The 12,150-nt window shown below is 41.9% G+C and overlaps 1 protein-coding gene across 3 annotated transcripts in view; it reads right to left on the bottom strand.

Annotated features, from left to right (window-relative positions):
- Nucleotides 1–10,460, bottom strand: part of foxj3 (forkhead box J3) — an 81,858-nt gene extending 71,398 nt beyond the window's left edge. For all 3 annotated transcript variants that reach the window (XM_044347681.1, XM_044347684.1, XM_044347683.1), the window contains exon 1: nucleotides 10,174–10,460. The gene's annotated coding sequence lies outside the window, so the exon portion shown is untranslated. The remainder of the gene's footprint in view (nucleotides 1–10,173) is intronic.
- Between the last annotated feature and the right edge of the window lie 1,690 nt (nucleotides 10,461–12,150).

The raw sequence follows: 12,150 nt of genomic DNA, 5'->3' as shown, positions 1-12,150 counted from the left end.
TACATTATTTTAATCTCTACTTTAGGCTGATGTCATAATAGGCTGAGTGCCACTAAAAGTAGAGTATGTTGCACATTGTAGTCTAATCATAGTAAATCAAACTATCACAGCCAGAAGCTAACGCATACATAAAATGAAGCGTACAACGTTTCACATCAGGCCTATGGCGCTCTCTCCAAATGTGTCTTCAAAACACGAAATAAATCTCAACATGTCAGATCAGATGTTGATTTGGCGATGACGGATGATTCCAGTCAAGAGGCGCGAGAGCTGTCACTGTCATTTGCAGCTACAATATATCTAGTTATATTAAGTTATTTTAAATCATTAGCAGTTGCGTTTATTAAATATAATTAATGTCTGTGTATGTGTTCACTGTGCAGCTTTTGGTGACTTCTATGACCTCTCCTTGAAATGCATTCAAAATGTTAATTAAAATTCATTGTTGCAGCTTGTTCCGGCTTTATTTGCATGTCCTGTGACTCCTGTGAGATCAGTGGTTCCATGACAAATTATGTGTAGTGCCAAAGAAAATTTTTGGGTGTGACCAGATTTGCGCAGGAACCATGACCAGAAAAAGTGAACTGGCACCATCGCCACCAGTGTCTACCCTGCCTTTTGGTTCAGTAGCAATATTCTAGTAAAGCACACAGGCAGCAAACACAAGGACATGCCACTGCAGCAGACTGAGCATCTAGTATACAGGTGATAACGTAGGTGTGCCATTGGAAAATTTCACGCTTGGGCTTTACAGAGACCAGGAGGGTATTCACTGAAAGCAAAATGTTTGATAAAACAAAAAAGGGAAATCAAAATGCCAGAGTGGTGGTCAAAGTGGTTCACCACTGTGACTTCTTAAAAAGAAGCAAAAACATGACAAAATTCATTGGAGAAAAGACAAGATAAAAAAGAGGTTTCAAAAAGGCAGTCATTTCGGATGACTAAATAGGGATTATCAGGCATAAACCCAAGCAGCAATCAGCATTAACCAAAGTCTTGATAATGTGTTCCTCTCCAATTATAGTCACTTTTGTCAGAGCATCATTTTGATTTTCTTTGACTGGACTCGCACAAAAAGACAGAAATCGGAGCACTGTGAGCTGCCTGCAGAACTTAGCTGGAGTGTGGCCGGGCTGTACAGTGCACATTAAGTCATTAAAGTCCCCATGCTCGTAGTCCCTCCCTTACCCCCCACTGTACACACCAGTAACCCCCCCCAGCACTAAGCCTTTCAGACCAAACGCTGCTCTGCCTTCTACATCTTAATAAGAGGAGGGAAACTAGAAGGGAAGTGAAGGCATGGCAGTCTTTTAGAGGAAGCCGAATAAATGACTGAACACACACCCTGGGGCGGGCATGCCGGGGGGTTTCCAGGAGGTCGGAGCGAGCGGGGCCAATCGTGTCAAGACGAAGGCGGCAGACTAAAACAAAACTGACATATCAAAGCAGCCAAGCCTTGTAGAAGGGAAAAGAGCAGCCAAGACACCGCATTCAACTGCACAGCTTGTTTCTGCTTCAATGAGAGACAACACGACTAAAAAACAGCAATTAGCGATTAAAGTGGAAATTCCATCCGCTGCAAAGCGGCATCTTTTTCCAATCAAAAACCAGCTCAAACCATCAAACCATCTGAGGGATCCTATGGCCTTTGATCCCATCCTTGTTTTCTTTTCAGAGGTAGGCAAACTGTAAACCAGGCATTTGGGAGATTGCTTCTGTACCCAAACTTTTATCTTCTGTCCTAATCCATATAATATTAAGAGCAACTGTTCAAACTTTACCGTGACAGTAGAGCCAAGACTCTATCATTACTAAAACAAACTGACTAGGCCTCCAGGCTACTTTCACTGATTCATGTAGATAAACGCTTTGTCTACACGTAGAAACCATAATCTCTGACAACCTGGATAAACTGGGAATGTGAAATATAAAAGCACACAAATATTGCAGGATTACAAGAGCCCTTAAATGAGTTATATTTTTAAATTGGCTTGATGAGAGCCAGTGCGGCCTTAAACTCAGTTTGCTTCTAATGAGATATCAAAGCTCAACTGTTTACTATGTATCTTCTTTCCTTGTGATAATGAAGGGAATCCTCTGAGGTGGCTGCCATGCTGACACAGCCTTTAGGTGCTTAAATCCAAAAATGGGTGCATTAAGTGCATTTTAATTGACTTATATTTACCCACAGTATTGTCTTGCAAATAAAAAAAAAGATCTTCTGGCACTCCTAGAAGACTTAAAAAGTAGGTCACTCAGTCTCCTGTGAGTCATAGATTTTGGCAGGGGACCAAGAAGAGCAGGTATGGGAGAGAAAGAGTGCAAGCTGAGAGGAGCCTAATGTTATACTGATACTGTTTCATCAGTATTATAAAAAGGTAATCAAGTTTACTTGTAACTCTGCGCATTTTATGACACAATGTGATATTAAGTTTAGGGAATTAAAACCAGAAAACTGGAATGTTACACACTTAACTGTATGCGATGTCATAAATTTAGACACGTAAAATTATGTTGTAGTCAGGCCTCTTGAGGAACATTTAAGCCTAGTAACTGCATGCAAACTCCTCTACAGTCTTTTCATCCCAACATATAAATTTCCTTCAGTAACGCAGAGTGATTTCTCAGATTGCAGGTGCAGCCTCACTCCTTTCCAGAGCCGAGGCCCCGGGCTTTCCTCCCAGGGCCACAGGCACCTTGGCAGAGTGGCTGACTTGTGGGGTCAGAGCTGAGCCTGAGATTTCCTAACAGTTTTTTTTTTTTTTGTTGTTTTTTTTTGAAGGAGGTGACTTAGCCCGGTCGAACCCGTCAGGCACACAGCCACCTAGGGACAACCACGTTTTGATGTGCACATCTCAGGTCCTGTGACCAACACACAGATACTTTCTTAATAACATTGAGCAACTGGCACAGACCACGTCGCATTAGCCACTGAGCCCCTCCTCCAGCTAACCTCTCCGCCCTCTCATTCATCCACCCTGAGGGAGAGGCATGCAGGCCAGAGGAAGTATGACTCATCTAAGTAACAAGATGCATTCTTCAGAATTCTCTACAGACGTGTTGTTTGCTAAGTGAAGAGCACAGGAGAGTATGGCGCGGAGAGAGGTAAAGTAAAAGAAGCGCGGACACAAAATAAAACAATAATCAAGAGACAGACTATGTGTGAGAGCAAGAAAGAGAGATGGGGTGGTAATGATGGGGCAAGAGCGAGTCATCACTTGTGTGGGTTCTCTGGTCCACGCAGTTCAGCATTTCCTCCAACTCCAGCGAGTGAATCCTTGGCTTCTATTAGGGGTTTTCTGAATCACAGATGGAGACTCCAAGTACTACATCAAAAGCTAATCCATCAGGTTTCACACAGAAAAAAAAGGGGGCAAATGACGACAACAGAGAGAGGTTTTGACGTGCGATTCTGCTGAGCATGCAGAGGACTGTGAGGCACAGGCAAGAGGTATGAAGAAAAGCGTTAAATCATCGGGTCTAACAGATCCACCACAGCTCCTTCCCAACTAATACCACATCTGCAAAACTTGGCACTCGCCCCTACAGATCATGAGCTTCACACACCACATCACACACAGTCTCCAACTTCTACATAAAGCTATTTCTGGACCGGCCCACATTAACATTGTCTGAAATCACAAAACAAATGGAGAAAATACACACAGACTTCAGGTCTGATCAACCGACACGAGGCTGTTGAAACGCGCCCTGTCTTGTGATTCCATGATAAATGATCAATCTCCTGCGAGTTTACTGTCAGCAGAAGATAAACTTGAGTGATGTGGCAGTAAAACACATCCTGAGACTCCACTATTTAACCTTACAAAGCAGTCTTAGGACTGTGGACTTAATTAAACCTGACCCCGTCTGACTCTCCTCTCCGAGTCTGCAGACTGACGTTCAGACATGTGAGAAATTCTTCACTGTTGCTGAACAATGAACACACACACACAGTACTCACTGTAAAAAGTGCACCAATAAACCTATGATATCCAACATCAACTTGCATCACACTTATTTAACGAATACTAATACTGTTGAAGTTAACAAGCAAGTACTAATTCACTTGGACTCTTGGGCGTATAGTGACACTCCTGGGCTGTAAATTTGTGGCTGACAAGACAACTCTCCTATCTCTTTGAGTCAAGAGTCATTATGTCTGTAACAGTCATGAACTCCAGACAACATGCATTGTTTATTCGGGCTCGTACGCACGCACCAACCACCACCCCACAGTGAGATTACGATATTCAATCACGTCTGGTTTGTGGCGGACGCTTCGTTTGTCGCTGCCATGACATGACCTTTAAATTGTCATGTCATGCATATAGTCCACAGTAGGGAGCTGAAGGTAACATCAGGGAATATTATTTTATTAAAATGTAATTTCTTGAAGAGGTTTTGGTGGAGCTCAGGAGCTGTTGCCCTCATTTCTATGATCTGTCATAAATAACAGCTCTGTGGTTGCTCATACACAAGACAAGGCTGAGTAGTTTCACAAGTTGTTGGTGCTACCATTCTCCATTCAAACATCTCTTCTTAATTAATACTGTCTCTAGATTATTCTGCCGTTTTCCCTGGAAGTGAATTATGTATTTGCCACAGGAGCCACTGTAACGATTAAAACAGTTACCAAGTACTATGATGAAAGCTCTGTTCTTATTACTTAAGCTGTGTCAGCTTAGTAAGCTCTTCTTCCTGCACGCAGCTCGAAAGTCTCCTAAGAGTATGAATCATACAAGCATATCAATTACTTTTACTGAGTAACAAACAAAAAAAAAAAAGCTTAAGAGAAATATGCCGATTCTGAGGGCCTATCAAAACTCAAGGACAAAGCATACAATATGATTAATTATTAAAGTCTTCAAGACATACAAAAGTCAAGTCAGTCTTATTCATTTAGGACTCTTAGCACCTGACTAAGTAAAATCTCAAATGACACATACGTATACTGAATTCACTCTTAAATCGTCTTTGTTTTACATCCCATTAAGCACCACATTAACTGCCCTTAAATGGAGTTGATTTGTAGGCCCTGATTTCATTTGTGCATGTGCACTAGAACCGCCTAAGACGTTATCTTTTTTTTTTTTTTTTACATAAACACTTATGCTAATATACTTCCGCTGTGAATGTAATACAAAGATAAGATCAAATTGAATATTTGCAATAAACTTGCCACAAACTTTATCAATCTTTTTTGCTACCATGTGGCTGGAATGAGTCACAGAAACCGCCATGCACTACAGGAGCACGGCGGCACCCCCCCCTCAACACCACCACCACCACCACCACCACCACCATTTTCTCCTACACTTTCTAAACTTACCCAGCAAGCTCTAGTGTGGGTAGGTACAGTAGTTCCCCTGTAGATCGAAGTGCCCTGATTAGTCAGAATGGGGAAATAAATGGCTAAACACTTTCAGATAAAACATGCATCTGAGCAAATGTGCCAATAACGTTAGGCAACGAACCAGTTAAATTAAACATCACATGATTCCCTAACTGATTCAAGTCCACATCCAATTCCAACCCAGAACATGGATTGGAGCATATAGGACTAGTTCGCTGACGGATTCAGCAGACTGGGAGGAGGTGGGATGAGGAGAACTAGGCAGTGTATTGCTGGATGAATAAAAAATGAAAGTGTAGTGCTTCAGTAAATTCGCTCTCTCCATCCCGTGAGGAGGGTGGGTGGGGGTGACGGTGGAGTAGGGGCTCGTTTGAAAACTGAACCAGTGCTGCATTCCCACATCCACCCGTATCCAGCGAGGGGCTCTTTAAAAATTCATTAATTTACAGCAAAAATAGATTAAAGCACCCAGCTGAGCAAAACTCAAAATTTGGCTCCTGAATAACATTAATGATAAAACATCTCCCTCAAGCCCAGGGGGTTTTGCCTGAAGAAAGAGTGCTGGCTTTTTTCACCTTACAGCACCTTGAGAATAATTTATTTTCAATCATTACTAAAATGATGCATTTCTAATAGTCATTTTTAATTATGCTTTTCTTCAGATGAAAAAAAAAAGAAAAAAAGAGCTGAGCAAAAACCTGCAAAAACTAATTAAAATCCATCCAAGGATCTGACATTCCCATGATGCCATGCCAATGTCATTCTATTCACTATTTGATATCTCAGCTACAGAGACTCAATGACAGCTGCTCCAGGCCCCAAAAAACGCCTATAACTGCAGTCACAGTAATTGCTCTGGCCAGCACTAAATGAGGTTCACTTAAGTGCAATTATCCCCCTCTGATCTCTCACATAAAGAGACTTCTTTAACATGGAGAAGTGGGCTCACACAATGTGACTGCAAACAAGATTCAAATTGGAATCAGGGAGGCATTTCCAGCAGATGAATGGCTTCATAGCTCATCTGCATTCTAGTGATGCACAGCGTTGCTAATGAAGACTGAACCAGTCCCTCCTCACCAACACGGCTTCCATGAGAGCAAAACTTCACACTGGATATGTGGGGGAGAGTGTGTGCGCGTGTGTGAGGGGGGGTTTTTTATTTCAAAACTGTCCTGTCATATGGACTCAGCTGCATTAGAGGACGGCCTCGCCTCCGTGTAGTGTAAGCAGCTGTTGAAAAGAAAAAGGAAAATCCGTTTTTTGTTTTTTTTTGGGGGGGGGGGGGGGGGGGGGGGGAGAAACTCCAACCTAAAATAACTTCACATTTCTGAGTAGAGAAGAACTGAAACAAGCCCATTTTGGATGGAAGTAATTTACTATCTACATTGAGTGCTATATCTGCAATATGCAGTATCAGGTTTTGCTTCTGCTATCAATATTGTGGCCATAATTAATTTTATCATTCAATATTAATATAAATTGTCGCTGACAACTACATTGTTTTTATTTTGCACTGCCACATACATGTCTATAGCTGTACTGTGTAAGTAGCAACCTAAATATTTTATTGTATTTTTTATTTTATCTTTTACTCTTTATTCATTTTATTTTTATTTATTGTACATAGTATTTAGATTTGACTAAGAAATGTCTTTCTCTACCCTGTTTCTGTTTCATCTGCTTCAAGGATTTCCTTCAAGATCAATAAAGTTCTTTTTCTTATTTATTCAGATTCAAACCAAAAATAAGTCATCATAAAAATACTAAAACACAGGCCTTTGACCAAAAGCATCACCACTACACCGTGCCAAAAAAATATACCAGCATCCTCATGAATAAATTGCCATCTGCCAATCGCCTAACACAATAGGTTTTCAGCCTGAGGGGTAAGATGTGGCGGTCTAATAGGGGTTGCTACAGAGGGTACCTGTTGGGTGCTGTCCAACTACACAGGGTGGTGAGGGAGGGAAGGGGGGTGGGGGGGGGTGGGCTGTGATGGGCATTCATGTTGCCACAGGCTCAACTACCACCAGGAGTCTGATAACTGCATCTCACGGATGGCCATTTGAATAATCACTTCAACAAGGGGAGAAATTAAAAAGCCTCTCAGTGAGTCGGGGCTAGGCACGGGGCCACATACTGAATTCCAAATGAGGTGCTGGTATTCAAAAAAGTAGAAACCCGTTCTAAATTCACACTGCTCTACTGGCTTGCTGACCCTTGACATCTATCCAAATTAGTCACATATTAAGTCATTATTCTATTTAATCTACTAAATTAAACGCCATCACCCCCCCCGCTGAACATTATCCGTGGCACAATGATGAAATATCAACATAGTTATTCTATATAATCCTTGTCTTCGACAAATGATGATAAAGGCTTTTTTTTTTTCAGATGGATGAATATGCCGCCACGTCTGTACACAAAAAAACAAGAAGACCTTGGAGGTGTAGATGCCATGTTTTTAAGCCATTAGGCAATAGACTTTTCAAAGACCACTGCAGACTAAAAACCACCACTAAAGAGAAACTGCATCACATCCTCCCATTCACACTTATCACTTACTGTCAGAATAAACAGATGCGTAATCGTCTCTATACTTTCTTCACAACTGAAGAATTTATCAGAACCTCAAGGTTGATTGAAAAAAAAAAAAAACTATCAACAAGAAGTCACAAATTCTGCTTGGCGCAATCGCAGGTGAAACAGCAAAGACGAATCGTCAAATATCTGAAAATGTCTGTGCAGTAAATCGCCCAAGAAATATGCAAAAACAGGAACCTCGTGCCCCTTGCCACAACATCTTTTTTTTTTTCCCTTTTGCCACATCTTAACCACACTGCTTATGAACTGATAAGCTCAGATAGATGGAACAGCAATGCTCTAAAGACCAAATATGCCGTGATTCTGCATGCAATATGTAAAAAGCTCACACTTTATCTACACACTTCGTCTATTCTTTATCAGCCAAGCCAGCAAACAACAGCAAAACGTCACTTCTGCTGCCTACAGTATACCAATTATTCCACTGCTTTATTATACATAGTTGCTCACAAAAGCAAAACTCTCTCTAAAAATCTGCTTTTTTTATGAATGGCATCAAAGTCCAAAGTATTTGTAGTGCAGGGGTTAACATCTGTCAGTGTCAAGACTGAGGACACTGCAATGAGATGGCAATTAACAGTAAACTGCACATGGAGCCTCGTAAGTATCAGTTCTTGAAAATCAATCAGAATATCAGAAAGTGGCGAGACAATTCACAGAATAAGACAAATGCTCATATGCACTGCTAGATAAAATATGTTAAATGAAACTACAGGTTCTGCTTACCTGGCTGGAGTAACATCAAAACTTAAACACCATGTGTCATCTATAGCTGCATGCACAGATAGCTTCAATCCAGACAGCCCGCTGTAGGCCTGCTATTTAAAGGATGGGTGATTAAGAAGCAAACCAGGTCTGACCTTTGATTGTGGGTGCTGACTAACACTATGGGCATTTTGTTGGTTGAAGCATAAGGTCTGGCAAGGGTTGGGATGTTCGTGGGGAATTTTATAATGTTTTGTTTTAGTCATAAATTCACCCTTTTGATGCTCACTTTATGGCAAAATAAACTAAAGTATGGGAGTATCATCTAATAAATTTCACCTCGTTGCACCTCGATCATTAAAATAACACCGTGACTTCATTGATAAAAACTTGCACAAGTTGACAGCGGGGGGAGTTCAGTCATCCATCCTCAAATAAAAAAAAGGCCGTAAAGGATAAAGCAAGGACACTGTTTTGTACACAGCTGCACGCAAATGCCACAGAGGTTTAAAGTCGTAGCATTAACTAATAAAGTGTCTGCCCTATTGCGATCACACACACCAACTGGTGAAACATCAAAGCAAAGGGAAGCAATGCCCTGAGAAATGTCTTGCACACAGGACCTCATATCTAGCTGCAACACCATTTGTGCCAAGGGTACATACACCACCAGAGGCAAAAAAGGCAGCCCCCGAGATCAAATTCAGCGGCACAAAATTCACCTGAAAACATGCTTTGCACTTGTTGAGTGTCCAGCCAACATGACAAACCTCCGCCTTCTCGCACAGGTCGACTAGTTTTACATAGAAGGATCTTTTTTTTTTCTGGAGGAATGTATTAGCCGCCTGAGAAACAGACGATTGACAGACGAGAAAACACACTGCAACAGCTGTGAGTCAAATACCATCGGTGCACGCAGAAAAGCCAAATGACACTGGGCTCTCTCTCTCTCTCTCTCTCACACACACACACACACACACACACACACACACACACACACACTTCATGCTGGACACACAGCGTCTCACATACCGAACAGCTAGCTAACGATAGCTGTTGGAGGGCTGGGATATAGGTCATTATATCCACCTAAGGCGAGGAAAAACCCAACACACACACCTAGTCCTGGCCCAGGAGAAAGCACTGACAACGCTCAGCTAAAGTTAGCCGGCAACCAAAACTGGCTAGCTAGCTGTCAAAGTTGCCCCTGTCAGTTGTCACCGGTTGCACGTCGGTGCTAGCGAGGCTAACGCAAGAGCTGTCAACTTGGGAGAGTTATACAGCAACACCGACCGGGGGTGTACTAACACCGACCGTAGGGGAAACACTGACTGGCTCTTCCCCCCCCCCAGCACGCCCCGCCACAGCGAGCGGAAAGCCGTGTGTGTCAGGGCCTGTTCACCGGGCTCAATCCCCAGAACTTCAGTGCAGCTCACTTCCCCGTTAAAGTCGTCCATTTCGTGGGCCTTAGTTCAACTTCCATGCCCGTGTAGCTCACTTACTCTGGGAGAAAGCTGCTGTGACGGCGGCTCTCTGTAAATCCTCACGGTAGTTTCAGAGTAACTGCCCCCTCCCCTTCCTTCCACCTCCTCTTCTACAGCTATCGGGGGGACCCCCGGGAGTGTCCTGTGCTCTTGACGTGTATTGTCCTGTGCAAAGACCCGCTATAGCCGTAGCTTCGCCGGTGTGCCTGCGGTGCCGTGGCGTCCCTCCTCAGCTTCTCTCCGCCTTCTCCCGTTCGCCTTTCTCTCGGCAGCCGAGCCAACATCCGGGACTCTCCCCCCCCCCTCCTCTCGTTTGGGTTAAATGCCCGGAACTACTTTCACATACGACAACGCACATGAAGACTTTTTCTGTCCCTCTCACCTCACCAACCCTGCCGCCACAGAAACTAGCGCGCGGTATAACGCAAGCCCGCAGTGGAGATAGCAGCCGGGGTTGCGCCCACACGTGAACTATCAATCACTTAATCAATAAACCAACTGCATTGTGAGTGATTGTGACCCAAAGTGCCTTCTAGCGTAAAATATAGCTTAATAAGTGAAGGATTGGAAAAGACACAATAAAAGAAGTCAGCATCGCAGCATAAAAGCAGCAGAAAGTAGAAGATAATCCACACGGGAGCCAGTTTCTGATAAGTCACCGTTTATAAAGGGCTTTATAAGTTGAAACTAAAGGCTTTATTAATGAGTAATAAATCATTTACTAGTTTAAAGCCAAGAGCAACTTTTAGGTTGCCAGGTTGTGGAAAATTCCTCTTGGTCGGTGTTTATCTTTCCTGTTTAATGCAGTTTTATGTGTTAATGGTAAATGCTAATCCATTAATAAATACATGTGAGGTTCACACTTTCTAGGTTTTTTCCCCCAGAAAGATAGTATCCTGTTGGATGACACACACAAGCTGGCAACCTCAAAAAGTTGTTCTTATTAATGGCTCATTACCAATAAAACAGTTATTTATTAGGAAGCCATTAGTTGCAAATTACAAACCCCTTATAAAGGTTGCCTTATTGGAAAGTGGTACTTTAAAATATATATCTTATGGCCCCCATTTTGTCAATATTCTTTATATGCTGATGTTAGGCACTAGAAATGTTACTGCCTTTGACAATGGTAGAAACAGCATGTATAAAAGATTTATTGCACAATTTGTTCCATAGACCACTGTTATGTGGATATTTTTATGTCTCCACAACACTGCGTAACTAAAAAAAGAGACTACCTAAAAAATAATTGTCTCTAGTCTCTCAAGCAATTATTTATTTGTTCGCTTTCAATGCAGTAATATGTCCCAGAGTTTCCTACACTATGATCTAAATGCTGTTTCAAAATCCTGATGCTGACACACTGAATTATTTCATTCATTATTTTTTTGTGTGGTCATATTTCAATGCAGTAAAGTATAAAAATTATTTGCATTCACCTTTTAAAAACCCACCATGTCTAAATGCTCATTGTAAAATCTAAACTGCACTTCAGATTACTTAATAAACCTCTAAATTCTCAGAGGGAAATTACTAAGGACGCACTGGTACTAAGTAGTCGAATGAGTGCATGATGACCTTGGTCTTAACTGTTCTTTCTTACCTCATTTAATGGTATATTTGAATTTAGTGTCTGCATCATATTTCATTATTACTGTGATATTTATTATAACCCCCCCCCCCCACCACCACCACCACCACCACCACCACTCCCCACACCCCCCTCCATATCTCTGTATGTACAAGATGTGGTTTATGTCAAGAAGACTGATAGACATGAGTCTATCTGTCAAAGAATGGAAAAATGTTATTGGTAAGATTTTAAAAGAATTCTGTATGGTTTTACTAAATTGGTTGTAATTTCACTCCACTTATATGACTCAACTTAAGTTTCAGTTAGTGTATTAGTGTATAAAGTTGTCAAAAACCAGAGAACATTGGTATCTTGAAAAAGGCTCTCAGTGGAAAACAATAATCCAGAAAAATATTATCCTA

Source organism: Thunnus albacares, chromosome 4 (assembly GCF_914725855.1).
Source record: "Thunnus albacares chromosome 4, fThuAlb1.1, whole genome shotgun sequence".
Taxonomy (NCBI): Eukaryota; Metazoa; Chordata; class Actinopteri; order Scombriformes; family Scombridae; genus Thunnus; species Thunnus albacares.
Note: the sequence above shows the minus strand (reverse complement) of the source record. Positions and strands in the feature narration are given on the sequence as shown.